This window comes from Mus caroli, unplaced genomic scaffold (genome assembly GCF_978045245.1).
Source record: "Mus caroli unplaced genomic scaffold, Mus_caroli_1 scaffold_4, whole genome shotgun sequence".
Lineage (NCBI taxonomy): Eukaryota > Metazoa > Chordata > Mammalia > Rodentia > Muridae > Mus > Mus caroli.
The window spans coordinates 68,895,600-68,911,215 of NW_028227259.1; the positions used below are offsets into that span (position 1 = coordinate 68,895,600).

Below are 15,616 nucleotides of genomic sequence, written 5' to 3' on the forward strand. Positions count from 1 at the left end.
GTTCTGGGGAACACTAAGAGTCTGAAGACTCGTGCCAAACATACAAAGCACTGCAGGCGATTGAGGGGCGTGCTCAGTGTGCTAGCTTTGATGAGCACTAGCTTCAAATGACCGACGGAATGAGCCACACCAGCTGGCATGGAGGTCATCTAAAAGGACTCATTCGGCCACTAACATAGCCTGTGGTCGGGGTTAAGTGTGATGATGTTCAATTCCAAGTGCTCATATGTAGATCAGAAGGGTGGCTCTTCCCGTGGGCAGTCACTGCTCGGTTCCCAACAGCATCCTTATCTGACTCTTTAGGACAGTGGTTCCCAACCCTCCTAACACTGTGACCCTTTAATACAGTTCCTCATGTTGTGGTGACCCACCCACCCCAGCCATAAAATTATTTTTGTTGCTACTTCATTAGAAATCCACCAAGGGGGTCTCGACTCACAGGCTGAGAATCACTACTTTAGACACGCCCTCTGCAATAGCTGGTGGGCTCTACAAACAGGTCTGGAAATTGGAACTCATAGGGAAGGGCCCTGAGATATTATGGCAGAGGGGCATCCTGAGGTCTCCCTGTATCTGGAGTCCTTTAAGTGAGCATCTAGTGGATTCCTGGTCTACACACTGGGTATCCAGAACCCAGTCTTGGGACTGAGTCCCAAGCACTGCATAGGTCTAATTTCCTCGATGGGAAATGGACACTCACTGTTCTGTTTTTTGTTTGTTTGTTTGTTTGTTTTTTCAAGGCAGGGTTTCTCTATATAGCCCTGGCTGTCCTAGAACTCACTTTGTAGACCAGGCTGGCCTCGAACTCAGAAATCTGCCTGCCTCTGCCTCCCGAGTGCTGGGATTAAAGGCGTGCACCACCACACCCGGCAACACTCACTGTTCTAATGACACTTCCTCAACCTCTCATGGTCAATACTGACTGGGATGCTCATGCTGCAAGGCTCCACTCACCAGTGGCCACTGAACAAGCTTTGGGAGAGGACAATTTAAACAATTCCTGCCCACCCAAGCATATGGGCCAAGTCTAGAACTCAACAGTACTTTGTTTAACTGTTCAAAATTGAAAAGAATGTACATCATCACTATGGCTCTAAGACAGAAAGGGATATGGAGGTGTGAGACTTTTTTTTTAATTTTCAGTAGGGACTATGGTCTCATGAATGCTAAGCTATACCCTTGACCCCAGAGAGACTTCTTAAACCCAACACCTGCCCATCTGATTTAGACTAGACAGATCTACTTGTCAAGCCTCCTTAGACAGAGTCCCAGTCAGACCTCTTCCCACCCCCACCCCACTACTTCTCAAGGCCCAGAGGGCAGCTCCAAGGTCCCATGAAGCATCATCAAAAGTCACGTTGTAAAACCGACCACGGAAAGTCTCACAAAAGGGCGGCTGCCTGCATCTGCTGCTGGAGATGCTTGAGTGTCAGCCTAAGCCAAGGTGGTGGCAATGACGGTCAGAGCTCCCCCTCCTTCCTCACAGTGGCAGGAGAAGCCTGTGTAAGAGGAAGCCCAGACGCTCGCCTCCCAGAAGCCTGCTTTTGTTCCTGCAGATGTGCAGCAGGTCCCTGCGCGCCCGGGAAACTATTCCTCCCCCCGTAAGCGTGAGCGTATCTCAGTTTTGTCCCCGATGGAGTCTTGTAAAAGACAGAGAGGCAAGTTCTTGGTTGATTTACACTACAGATTATGTTTTGGCTGCAGAGCTGAAGAGGCTATTCACTGAGTAAGCACAGAGCAAAGCCACAACGTGTGTCAGAGCCCAGCACGTGAAGTGGAATGTTTTATTTTGCCAGGGAAAGCAGGGTGGCCACGTGAGCTCTAGAGGAGACGCTGAGCCAGAGGAAAGGAACAGAGAGGGCCTGGAATCAAGAGAGAGAGGCTGTCTCCACCCTCATCTCCCAGCCTGGGAATGCGTGGCCTGGCCAGACCTAGGGTACCCTGGGAAGACAGGGACACTGCATAGTTCACTTCAAACAGCAAGTGTATTTGCAATACAGAAAAAAAAAAATGCAACACTACAAGCAAGACTATTATTATTATTATTTTAGCTAATGTTTTACATGCTCTCTAGGAAGTGTCTGAGGCAATTCAGAAACTCTTTCATCTTCTACCCTGAATGTGCTCTGGTGCGTGATTCCACCACAAATGGCACCCCCGCTTCCCGGGGGGGGGGTGTCTTGAATAAAGTCTCTCCTTTGAGCAGCTCAAGTGAAGAAGCCTTCACTACTTGGTAGGGCACAGACCCTGTTTTCAACTTGCTAACTCACTTACAAGCCCTGCATGGTCCGTATGTCCTCAGTTGAAGTGCAGCAGAGTGAAGCTTGGCCTTCTGGGCCCAGCTCTTATACTTTAAACAAGTGTCCTCTCTTGGTCCACCCAGTGCCTTGACCTCTTGCTTGTGATCTCCCTATGGAAGCCCTCAAAGGTTTGAGGTGATGGCTCCATCAACAGCGTCTATGTGTAAGTCTCAGGACCCAGCTAAGCGCTTAGGTGTGGTGGTGAACATCTCTAATGCTAGTGTTTGGGAAGCAGCTCCCTGCCTGTGCACTGTTCATCCAGCCTAGCCTTATTGATGAGTTTCATTAACAAGAGACTGTGTCTCAAAAAACCAAGGGGAGAGACACTGAGGAAAATACCTGACGTTAAGCCTTGGCCTGCATCTGCGAGTGTGCGAGCATACACACACACACACACACACACACACTCACACACACACACACCTGTACACATATGTGCACACACATGTATATCTGCATATAATGTGTATATATATGGATGTATACATATATTTGCATACAAGGCACAACAGGCACAACAATAGTCAAATGCTCCTAAGTCCAAGAAGACCTAATGAAGGAAAAACATGTGCTAGACATGTCGTTCAGATAAGGGGTCAATGCTGATAGTGACGTGTTCAACATTAGTGAGTCGATAAAGCATGCTAATATGGTGAAACTCATAAAACAAGGCTGTCTATTGATCTCAATGCAAATGTGACCAAATGGGCCTGCTCCACTCGCAAGGCTTCCACACTCACTAATTCAGTGTTGAGAACCAGTTCTTGGAGGATGAGAACCGTCAGGTCACCGGGAAAGCATGTGGGAACATGGGGGCGGGGGGCTCATGCTTTCTGGATACCCACGAGTGCAGGTGTAGGGGAAAGGCAGTCTACAAGGCTAGGAGCCGTGTAGCCTAGGCTCTTGCCCAGGTGTTGCTGTGAACAGTGATCTTCAGCACGTCACCTGACTTAGTGAAGCCTATTCTCCTCACCTGATAGGACTGTTTTGAAGGGAAGAAAGAGAAGGGTTTGGGTTCAAGAATCTGTCTGTCTGTTTCTAGCTGTAAAATGCCCCTCGAGTCTCTTGCCCTAGCCCCATCTGCTCTGGGCACTCACTCGCTCTAGGCAGACCCCTCATCCACCAGGCATGGTGATTTTGTGTCTCTCTATCTTTGACTCACACTGTTCAATGTTCCCATTCCACAAGGCCCCTGATTTCTGAAAGCTACAGACCCTCTGGGCACTCGCAGCTCTCTCCCGCAGCACTTTGCTTTCCTCCATAGCTACTCCTTTCATTTAATTGGCTTACCCTGAACCTCTGAGTTTCCTGGTTGACCCCTCCCTCCTTCAAGTGGTGGATAAAGGACATGAAAGGGGTCTGAAGTGCAGAGTGCCCAGCCCCTTAGTACACAGCCTGACTGCCGTGAAGGTCAAGTGAGCTCACGCATAGGAGGCCGGACTTACAGCAATTCCTGGCACTCGGTAACTTTTAGCCATAATTAGTGCCAGTCCCAAGACTCATTTTAATTTTTATTATTGCTCTTCAAGAAAGGTTTTGTTGTGCCACTCATTAAAACAATTAAACATCTGCAACTTTTTAACCAAGTGTCTGAAATGAACTCAGCGAGTTCAGAGCATGTGAAGACCTATAAAGACCTCAATTAAAAGCACGGCTATTCCCAGCCCCAAGGTGCACTTACGAGCCATTTAGTCCTCAAAGCTGACTCCAAGCGAGCTACTCTCCACTCACTCAGAAAAACCATTTAACCACAGCATGGAGCCTTGAACACGGGGCTCTGGGGATCCCGGAACCTGACCGTCTCATTTCACAGCCGAGTAAACCAGAGTCCCGAGAGCGCTGCCAGGGCTGCCACTAAGAAGCGTGGGCATCTGCTTTGTGAGTGACGGGCACGGCAGGGCAGTGAGGGGTGGAAGGCTGCCCTGAAAGGCATCCTTGTCAGCACCAACCTCTCACCAAGATGATTCCAGCCTCAGTCCCGTCCCATGCCTACGAAGACGAGGGAGCTTGATCCATGCTACAGAAGAGCCAACTCGTGCTGTCCTCTGGCTGGTACCCACACCAACTACATCTTCCCAAGCATACGCATAATTAACACAATCAAGAGTTGTGCTTTTTTTTTTTAAAGGTGAACTCTTTATTAGTTTACATAGCGCACAGGCTATGTAGCACCACATCCCTGCGTCAGGCCATGCTGCTGACATTTGTAGAGCTTGTGTGTTAGAGTAGCGTCTACTATGTAGTATTGGCTATAACTTGTTACTACCATGTTGGATATGGTAATTCTGCCTGCTGAGTGGGCCTAGGGTGGATCTATCCACTGGCGGCCTTCTCTGACCCATCTCTCCAGTTCTCTGAACCATTATCCAGCATTCACTCAGTAGCTCCCATTCTTGGAGTCTACACTGAGTTAACCTCAGCTAATCCTCATAACCTTGTTTTCAGCGCTAAACTCAAGACCCTTGTATACTCTTTGCTTGATCAACGGGGCCCATCAAGACAAAGGACCTGGCCAAGGTCTCATAGCCTATTCAGATAGGTGAGTGGCGGCATCTCCCTATTCTCACTAATTCTCTTGCTATCATTTACAGCCACCCCGCACGTCAGTGGAGGACAGGGTCTCCACAGCACTTCGTTAACTGACGTAGCCAGGAATTGATAGCTGCTCATTTTTTCTTCCAATGAGAAGTGTCCAGAGAAAAAGCATCAGGAAAAATGAGATGACATAAATCCTGTAAGGGGAGTGGAGATGGGTAGGATAAACCTCCCCAGGGGAGTGTGACACGGGTACCTTATGGCGTTTGAATGAGTGTGGAGAAAATGACAACCAGGCTGGCCACCTCCATGGGGTCTCAAGTAAGTGGGGTTGGGATTACAGGGAGAATCTGAGCAGCAGAAATGCCGAACTCTGCAACAACAACCACCACAACCACAACCCAGATAGGAGGGAAGGACTACGGGTGTGGCATAAAACCAGGATGGCAGCTTAGCTCTCCCAGGGGACTTCCCTGTACCAATGGTGGCAACGGGTCAGTATCTGAATCTAGGTTTTCATCTCTCAGAGCTCATTGCTATGGCTATCTCAGTAGCCCCTCCTTCTTCCCTTCTCCTTTTTTCCTTCCTTCCCTCTCCCCTCCCCTATCTGCAGGGTCTTGTTGTACCACCCAGGCTAGCCTGAGACTTGCAATCCCCCTGCCTCTGCCTCCAAACTGCTGAGTTATAGGCGTATACCACCATGGCCTGCTGACCTACCTCAATTCCCAAATCACTTTGTGGAGACTATCTGCTCCAAGGAGAGGAAGATAGGATATATACAAGTGATAAAAGAGGCTACAGGTATCCAAGGGAGGAGTTAGAGAAAGGACCCAAGGAGTTGAAGGGGTTTGCAGCTCCATAGGAGGAACAACAATATGAATCAACCAGTACCCCCAAAGTTCCCTGGGACTAAACCACCAACCAACATATGAACAGGGCAATATGCCTAGAGTTAGCTGAGTTACCTTTACACAGGTCTACTTAAGTGGCCAAAGACTCGTTTCATCTACTGTCTCTCCAGCTAAGGATAGTTCCAAAGCACTGGCTATGCTCAGAAAAATGAACAGACAGACAGACAGACAGACAGACCTAAAACGCTGGCCACATATGTGCATGAGCGCACACACACGCATGCACACACACATGCACACAAACACAGTGCTGATTCTACATGAACATGTGTGCACACGTGTGCCTTTCAAAGAGAGAGAGGTTCATTATGAAGTTCAGAGGAGTAGGGTGGCCTTTGTGCATGATGCACAAACGTGCTCATGTGCCAGCTAAATGCCTCAGCCTCCATGTTGGTCTGCCTTTAAGGTTGACATTTTATAAAGTTACAAAAACAAACCAAAGCTTGGGGGAAAATGTCTTCTAAGTGCTTCATTATTTATCACAGCCTGTTTCGTCAGCAGAAAGCGTGTTTTAATGTTGTTGATGGTGGCAGGCCAGAGTTGACCACAATCCCTCATCTTGGGCAGTTCTTGTCACCCTGGATCATTGTCAATGCCGAGGAAGACTGTAAAGCCAGGAGTGCACAGCCGGGCGATATTAGGACCATTCACAGTATTGGTATTTATGAAGAACTTTGATTTTTTTTTTTAAAGCCAATATAGAGTTCAGTGGTAAAGCATTTACCCAGAATGACCAAAGGCGATCCCCAGCACCCCAAAATAACAAATCAACAACAATCCCAATTTCAACCCCCCAGTCTAAAGCCACTGTGTTAAGACCAAAATCTTCCCCACCAGACCTTTGGAGGCTCAGCTCAGCTTTGAATAGGAGGCCCCAGAAAATGAGTGTCTGTGTTTTGAATGTGGGCATCTCTTCCCCACGCCTGCTGCACCACTCAGAGACTCTGGATTGATGATGTTTTAAGGAGTGAGCTTCAACGTAAGGGACGGGGAGGGGAGGGTAATCTACTCTATGGAAAGTGAACACTCTCTCACACGCAGACACTGTAAATGTAGCCAGCCAAACACTGCTCGAAGGCTTGCTGCATCACACCAGCAGACAGCCAGGACCATTAACATGCAGGAGATTCTTTACCCATCACCACAGACTCCTGACTGTGTGGAGGATTAGAACTTGGTGTGCAACTGGTGTATACCAAGTCCTTCCTCCGTTTTCACTAAAGCCAGTGTAAACCACGTCTCCCTCCCATCCATGCTGTTTCCTGTATTCTTAAGTCACATGGTAAAATTCTAACTGCTTAAACCATCAGCTCAGGCTCAGAGACTTTGTGTTTGTGACACCTTAGAGATGGCAGAGACTGGCCAGCCACAGCACTAGACTCAGCCTCACAATACCTCCAGGGGACTTTATCCTCATAATAGCTCAGACAGCTAACAGACACAAATGGCAAAACTGTTGGGAACTGTTACAACTGCCTATTTTCTAGGAAGGACTCAGGAGATAGTACTATTTTATGTTGTTTCTAGACATAGCCTATCGGTCTCCATGCTAATGCTGTGACATCTCCAGGTTAAGATCAGTGTCACTTCATCTTATAGATGAGAAAGCTGGAGAAGGCTCAAGAAGTTAAACATCTTGCTCGTAGTCACACAGAGTGCCGTAAGCCAATCAGACGGGGGCTAGAACTTAGATATTCCAGCTCCTACTTCACCTTCCTTTCTCTTAGACAGTATAGAAATCCTGCCTGTATTTCCCCTGCCCCTCTTGCTGTCTTCTTGAGTAAGACAGCCACACACACATAAACCCATCCCCACCCTCTGGCAACAGAATATCACCATATAGTCCTAGTTTGCCTAGAATTTTCTATATAGACTACGTATGCGGCAATCCTGCCTCTGCTCTAGCGTTTAAGGGGATTGTAGGTGTGTACCATTCCACCTGGCTTCCTCTGAATCTCTAAGACTGACTTATGTACACAAGGGAACTTGGGCCTACAGTGTAGAACACCCACCACTACAATCCCCGAGAGAATCAGAGGAGTAAACCAAGCAAGCGCTTTAAGGACAAGCCTGCACTTGTGTAAGAGAAAGGACAGCGGATGTGCTATGGCTCAGCAACCAGACTGCCTGGGTCCCTGTGGCTGTAACTGAGAGAATGCACCTCTTGGGCTTATGGGAAAGCAAAGCAGGCGAGACTCATGGCTGTGCCAAGAGCAGTGGGGAGGTGAAGCAAGGTTTACCTTGAGATCTGTTTAGGAATCTGTTGGCTCAATGGCCGGCCATGTTTTTAATAAAGAAGTCTTTCATCTAAGGCAGTGGTTCTCAACCTTCCTGATGCTGCCACCCTTTAATACAGTTCCTCAGGTTGTGGTGACCCCAACCATAAAGTTATTTTTGTTGCTATTCTATAACTATAATTTTGCTACTGTTCTGAATCGTAATGTAAATATCTATTTTTAGTTTTTTGTTTTTTTTTCCCCCTGGTGGTGTTAGGTGACCCACAGGCTGAGAATAACGGACCTAAGGGTCTCTTAAAGTCAACTGAAATATCAGTGTTTGAGTTTTGTGAACAGATCTCTTGGTTAATTCCAGCTGCATGGTAACTGTCTATAGCAGCTACTTTTGGCCTGCTGTGACCACCGTACCTAACACAAATAACTTAAGAAGTTTATTTTGGCCTGTGGGTTCAGAGACTTCAGTGCTTGGGGGAGGGAGTATATGGCTGAGAGAGCATGTGGCAGGCACTCCTCACAGGGCCAACAGGAAGCAGAAAGAACAGGGTGGGAACCGAGGACTAGGCTGCAACCATCACAGGCAGGTCCTGACCTACGTCCACCAGGCGGGCTTCGCCTCCCAAAGACCCCCTCAGCCTACCATCATGGACGGTGGTAACAGCGGTCATACTTAGCTCATTCCACACTCTCCCACAAATGGAGAAAAACATGGGCCTGTCGGGGACACCTCAGATCGAATCCCTAACCCAGTCACTGAGAAATGATGCCATTATGGCTTCTTACATAGCACCAGGCTTTCCTCCTGAGCCTGACAGGTCACATGCCAACGTATACACACTTGCCATTGAATAAGCAAATGCCCAGTGGCCAGCTGCTGCAGACAATAGCTGAAAGCCCTCACTCCTGGTGCCAGTACAGAGGTGGAAATTATAGAAGCCAGCCAGCTGCCGATATGATCTCCTTACAGACTTCTGAGCTGGAGGCAGAGGGAGAGTTGAGGCCCTGTTCTTCACGGCTGGGCTGAAGGGCCTCAGACTCAGGACCTTTTAAATAGGAGTGTGGGGCTGTAGAGAAGGAGAAATGGCTTAGGTAGAAACAGCCTGGCAATGGACTCATTCCCCTTGTCCTATAAAAGAACCATCAATTTATTAACTGCAAATAAACAAGAAATGTCTTCATTACGACTAAAACACCGTTACCTGGCAACCAGCCTGAGAGAACAAAGCTGGAGACATGTTGCATCTTTTGTGGGGAGCTATGGAAAGACATCTGCATTCTGGAGACCCTCCCTGAAGAGCCCAGCCCTGCTGGACGAGTGAATTACTTTTGTATCTAAGCAGGCTGTGAATGTCTCAGAGTGTCCATCACCCAAAGTTCCTTCCCAGAATCCTATGAGGCCAGGTTCGAGCACCTGCTGGTCCACTCTCTGCATAGCCACCCATGCACTGTTAACAGCTATGACTCACTCTGACTCCTACAGAGCTCCTTCAGGGAAGAGGGAAAGACTTGCCTGTCTTTTAGTTAGCCTTATTCAGGGCATCTGCCACCAGGCCCAGCCACTAATTGTTGATAATGACATCTCTTGTCCCAGCAGCATCCTTTAAAATTCAGAGACTTGCTCACAGCAGCCGGTTCCCCGGTGACTCACTTGGACAAGTGACCAGAAATTAACTGGGGGGAAAGAAGCTGGGCTTCTGCCAGGACTTCAGTATTATGCTCAGCCATGTTGGCAAATAAAGGCGAGGAAACAGCTTTAGAAATACAAAACTCTGTCCCCTGGGCTGAGAGGGGAATAAGTTCTAGCCAATGATGCACACGTCAGCACTGCTGTGGGCTGGGGGAGTTGGGAGTGAGGGTGGGGGAGGTGGACCAGACCATGCAGGGTTAGGCTGGACAGTCAGGCTTTGTGCCTTGGTATTCTGTGGCCAACTACACCCAAGCAGAACACTGGACTCTTCCTTCCTAGGGACGAGAAAAGATCTTACTATTACCTCCATGAATTCCCACCCTGAAGCCATGCCTCAGTGGCTTTATCCCAGGACTTGGCACATTTGCTGGTGGTTCAGGGCCTGGCTTCTTGACTGAGTCACGCAGATACGCACTCCCCTTGACAAAGGGCATTCTCTTTGAATGGCTGATGCCGGGGATGGTCTCTCTCTCTCTCAGAACTGGCTGCAATAAAGCTTTCCAGCATACACTTCCTGTACTGTGTGACCTTGCTCAGCTCTCAAGAGTCCATTTCTCTACCTCTTGAATTAGTCGCGTTCTGTTTTGACTAATAGAAGATGGTGGTACCATTTCCAAGAAAAGCCTGCTCTCACCTGGTAGCTTTGGCTTCCTGTCTTTCCTGCCCAGTGAACTCGACTGCTAAAAGCCCAAGCAACACAGAGTGGGCCCTGGAGGATGAGTCCGGGGAAGGGCTGCTCTAGATGCAGATCTTCCAGGTCCTGCTGCCTACTAGTGGATCACAGAGGAACTGCACTGCTGTGTGGCTGAATTCTGCACAAACTCCCAAACTCCAAGTAGTGAGGAAAATGAAACTGTTTCCAGTTACCAAGTTCTGGAGCAGTTTATTATGTAACACAGAGGACAAGATCCCAAAGCCACACAGCAAATAAGAAGCAGCAAATCTTGCTTGGGCCAGGTCCAGCCAGAGTCTATGTCTTAACCATCACACTGACTGCTAAGTATGTTTGCTCCCCTGGCATTAATCATTTTACAAATGTTTTCTTTCTTTCTTTTTCTCCCCCACCCAGAGAATGAATCAACCATGCAAATCAAACCCAAGAGTTTCTCATAGTTCAGAATTTCTGAAGAAAACAAAGTCGTCTTCAATGGCACGGACTACTACACGCAGCTAAAACATCCCACAGAAATGCGAAGGCATGGAAGTGGATTTGCTGCAGATCAGAAACAGATCTGAATGAGAGAAGACACTCCCTGCGATTTCCTGTTTATCTCTTAGGGTTAATCTAGTGAAGTGCTAGCTAATAGAATTACTTCATGGAAATTTATGCTAATAGGAACCAAGGGAAGGCTCTGATAAATAAATCTCAAGAGGAATATTAGAACCTCGCGCTGCTATCCCGTTTGTTGGAGAGTTCTGCTGTCAAGCATACCCAGCCCCGACTAGCCTCACTCCTTCCTTCCTTTCTCCATGTGGGGCAGGGTGTAGCAAGAACAGAACAAGAAAAGCCCTCATAAGATCCAGTGCCTGGATAAGAAAATGGCTGAGCAGACCAGGCACTAACTGCCAACGGACATAAGCAATGGGAAGTACTGCAGTGACGGACTATGCTGTTGTCCCTGCAGAAGACACCACAAAATCATGTCTTATTTTGATATAAGTTTCAAACCCAACAGTGTCACCTACTCAGTGTTCTCTGTAGGCCTGTTGCATCTGCATCTGTGTGGCTCCTGGACTCATCAGTGTGAGCCTTTGTCCTCAGCAGTGTGACGATCATACCAACCTTGCCAAGGCCAGCATGCCACAAAGCACTGGGCCACAGGAGTCCAGAAGAATCCATCTATAGGCAATGAGCTCCCAGTTCCAGAACTCACACCCGCCCTTGGCAACTCTGCTACCTTAACCCCATCTAGATAGACAGCCAAAGCGACCTTAAGCCTGGGGAAACAGTGGCTTGGAACAAGAGGGTCTGACCCGCCGCTAAGGTTTGGGAGTCATGTGCACAGGGTTGAAGACTTCTTATTTCCACCAGCTACCAGATGAGCACACTGTGAGATGAGATGGGCCATTCGAGCTATTCTAAGCATCGCTTTCTCATCTATAGTGTGAGGAACTCATGCATTTGCGGGACAAGTCCATGAGCAGAGTGTAGGGCCCGTGAAAGGGCAGCCAGGACTATAGCATCCCTTTCTAGACATAACCAATTCATCTCTAGTTGCTGTGGATTAGGGCTGCTCCATTTCATAGGCAATCTTATAACTCCTCAGAATCAGACAGGGTTTCTAATATGAGGCGTGCTCATCTCACAGACGAGGAATCTGAGACCCAAAGGATTGGATGCTTCCGACAACACAATCATGTGTCCTTTCTTTTGAGTTCAAAGACCAATGCCCCCAAAGCTACTCCTCACAAATGCCACAAAAAATGATTTGGTATAAGCTACAGAGATAGTAGCATCTGGTGGCTGGAGGCTCGGGAGACCCACATTAAATTCTGTCTTTGCCACTCACTGTAGAACCCTAGAACTCACTTTAAAAAAAAAAATCTTTAAAGCCACTTAAAATTTAAATTCAATGATTCTGAAGGAAATGTAGCCATTTTCTCTAAAGGCATAATTCCCAATATTTTCCAGCAGGTGGCACAAAATCCCCTCTACAGAAACCTGAGCAGTTAACAACAAAGGATGGGAAAGAATTGGCGTGTTATTTTTCAAAGCATTAACTTTTCTCCAATTTGATTTTTTTTTTGATTTTTAATATTTTTATTACATATTTTCCTCCAATTTGATTTTATTGTGGTGGTGATAATGCACTTGGTGAGAGCAATGCACCATGGAGGGACTAAACTCCGGTTTCACAGCAAGAAAGCAGAACAGGCGGGCACAGGGCAGGCTGCGTATTGAGGTCTGTTAGGGCTTCCTACCGGGCCACCAAAGTACAAGGAGTCATTCCGTCACTATCTGTGAAAGGCCTAGGTGTGGAGGGGTATTTAAAACACTTTCTTCTCTGATAAAAGTCACTGGAGAGAGAAAGAAATAATTGGAAAGAGTTATTTAAGAGCATCATGGCAGACAGTTCTTCATGTATAGAAACCTCTAGGGATGAAACCTAAGTGGCTTTGTGGATTATATCCAAGAACAGAGAGGGGACAGTATAAGAAAACCTGAATATCAGAAAGAAATGATTACCTAAGAGCTTTAATCATTCCATAAGAAATGCCCCACTAGCGGAGTGCACACTTGGCATGTTTGCGACTGTGTGCTGAATCTCTAACACAGGAAGGGAGGGAGGCAGGGAGCTGAAGGGAGATGAGAAATGTAACACTAGAAAGTAATAGTTCGAATGCTATAAAACTAAGACAAATAAATAAAAAAACTGGCAAAGCCTGGGGTGACCTGGGATGTGGGTGAGAAACGGGGTCTATAATATTACTGACTGTAATATAGGGCTGTATGTTACCGTAGGCTTATCGAAAGCCATTTCACAGTAAGTGACAGAGCCATTAGACTGATGGCCTTTGACCTGGCAATGCTGGTTTTAGCAACCTCTGCCAGAGCAGTAATTGGAAAGGGAAAACAGTCATACCTTTTGAGGAAGCTGCATCTCTGCTCTGTAGTGTTTTGAACAAGCCCGATGGTCCCACTGCCTAAATGAGGGTTGGAGGATGCTGCTGCTAATTAAACAGCAACAAAGGGTGGCAATGATGAAACTAACACGGACAAACCTGAGAGCTACTCACAGGGATATATGAAATAACTTCCAAAGCACTCTTTACCTGCACAGAGAACCCTTGGATGTCAGGGTAGAGGAAGGATATTAGTGAGAGACTGACTGCTTAAGGGTGCTATAATTACAAAGATGTTAATATTAACTGAAGGGGCTGGTGAGATGGCTCAGTGGGTAAGAGCACCCGACTGCTCTTTCGAAGGTCCAGAGTTCAACTCCTAGCAACCACATGGTGGCTCACAACCATCCGTAACGAGATCTGGTGCCCTCTTCTGGAGTGTCTGAAGACAGCTACAGTGTACTTACATATAATAAATAAATCTTTAAAAAAAAAAAATATTAACTGAAGCAGTGTGAAGGGCATGTGGGGACTGAAGCTGGGAATCTTTTCCGTGAACCCATAATGATTTCAAAATAATAGGTGTAAGAATTACATATGAGCCCACACACAGATCACCACCGATCATAAAACATATTTAATGTCTGAAACAATAGGAAGGCTCAAAACCGTTTATGAGTTATAAATATACTCTGCCCTTTTGGGGGATTGTGCACGTGTGGCCATGTGTGTGCTTGTGTGCACGCTACCATCTCTGTGTACAGGGTTCAGCGGGCAACTGATCTTCAAGATTCATTGAAGATAAGTGGGATTTCAAAGATGTCTAGCTTATTTTTTTTTTTTCAACACAGGGTTTCTCTGTGTGACTCTGGCTATCCTGGAACTCACTTTGTAGACCAGGGTGGCCTTGAATGCAGAGATCCACACCCACCTCTGCTTCCCCAGTGCTGGGATTGAAGGGGTGCACCACATCAAAGGCAGGCATCTCCACCACCCGGCCAATTATTCTTATCTTCCTAGCTTGCAAGCTTTATATATGTAAAATTATTTTTTAACTTAAATTTATGTCTGTGAGAGAGTATTTGCTTCTTGCTTAGGTGTGCCCATAGATGTCAGAGCATCAGGTCCCTGGCAACTGGAGTTATAGGCATTTGTTAGCTACTGGAAATCAAACTCAGGTCCTTTGGAAAAGCAGTAAGTCACTGAGCCACCTCTCCAGACCCAGGGAGACATTTTCATAGTGATCTTTTGGATAATCAATCATTCCTTATAGACTATATAAGATGGAGTTAAATATTTTTTTCAAGTGTATGTGCTTGTTCCTGTGTGTGTGTGTGTGTCCAATCCACTCCAAGAGCTTGGAGTTCAGCACTATTTCAAGCAAAGGTCACACCATCCCAATGCTCCACTAGTTCACTTGCAATGAATAATATCTATGTATTGTGCCCCGTGCTTCTAAAGGAGAATGCTATACCACTGGCAAGACACAAACTCCTCTGTTATCTACCCAGAATGTGGCTGAGGACGCTGATCACAGAATTTGGTGGTGGCCCCTAAAAGACTTCTGCTTGAGAACTTTCTGGTAGTCACTCTACGTGCTCACACTCAAGAGGCATTTATACCTTCCTGGTCCTCAGTGTCCTCATCTGCACCACGGAAACCGTGAGAGACAGACCAAACAGCTCAGTATGAGGAACGGGTCATTGGAAGGAAAGCCTCTAGGATCTCACCCCTCAAAAGGCTGGTGCCTCATCAACAATGCATGGATTGTTTCTCAAAACATAAGAAAAGTAGTTACACAGGCTATATAAGAAATGGGAAGGCTGGGGTTCAGCGGTTAAGAGCACTGACTGCTCTTCCAGAGGTCCTCTGTTCAATTCCCAGAAACCACATGGTGGCTCACAACCATCTGTAATGGGATCTGATGCCCTCTTCTGGTGTGTCTGAAGACAGCTACAGTGTACTCACATACATGAAATAAATAAATATTTTTTAAAAGAGAGAGAAAGAAATAGAAAGGCCAATGTGACTAATATAAAGGTACCGAAGAGCCCGCCCCCCCTTTCTTCTCATAATGAGTTTTTACGTCATGAGGAACCTTCTGGATGGAGGGTGGAACAGGAATATTTTGAAGTTTACAGGTGTCTTTTCAAGTTTCTGATTCAGCCCTCTTAAGGACATGCCCCATTCCCCCTAATAGTCATCAATGTGGATGATATGGCAATAACCATGTGGATGAGAACGAGAATGTGCCTTTCATCCTTTAACACACAGAACCCCATGGCGGGGCAGCGCAGCATACTTCGGCTGTTACCCCCTTTCCCTCTCTGAGCTGACTGAGAGCTACCGCCCCTGCCCGCTGCCCGCTGCCCGCTGCCCACTGCC

The 15,616-nt window shown here is 47.0% G+C and overlaps 1 protein-coding gene across 10 annotated transcripts in view; it reads right to left on the reverse strand.

Moving 5' to 3' along the window:
- Apbb2 (amyloid beta precursor protein binding family B member 2) overlaps positions 1 to 15,616 on the reverse strand; it is a 326,097-nt gene that overhangs the window by 73,780 nt on the left and 236,701 nt on the right. The window lies entirely within an intron of this gene.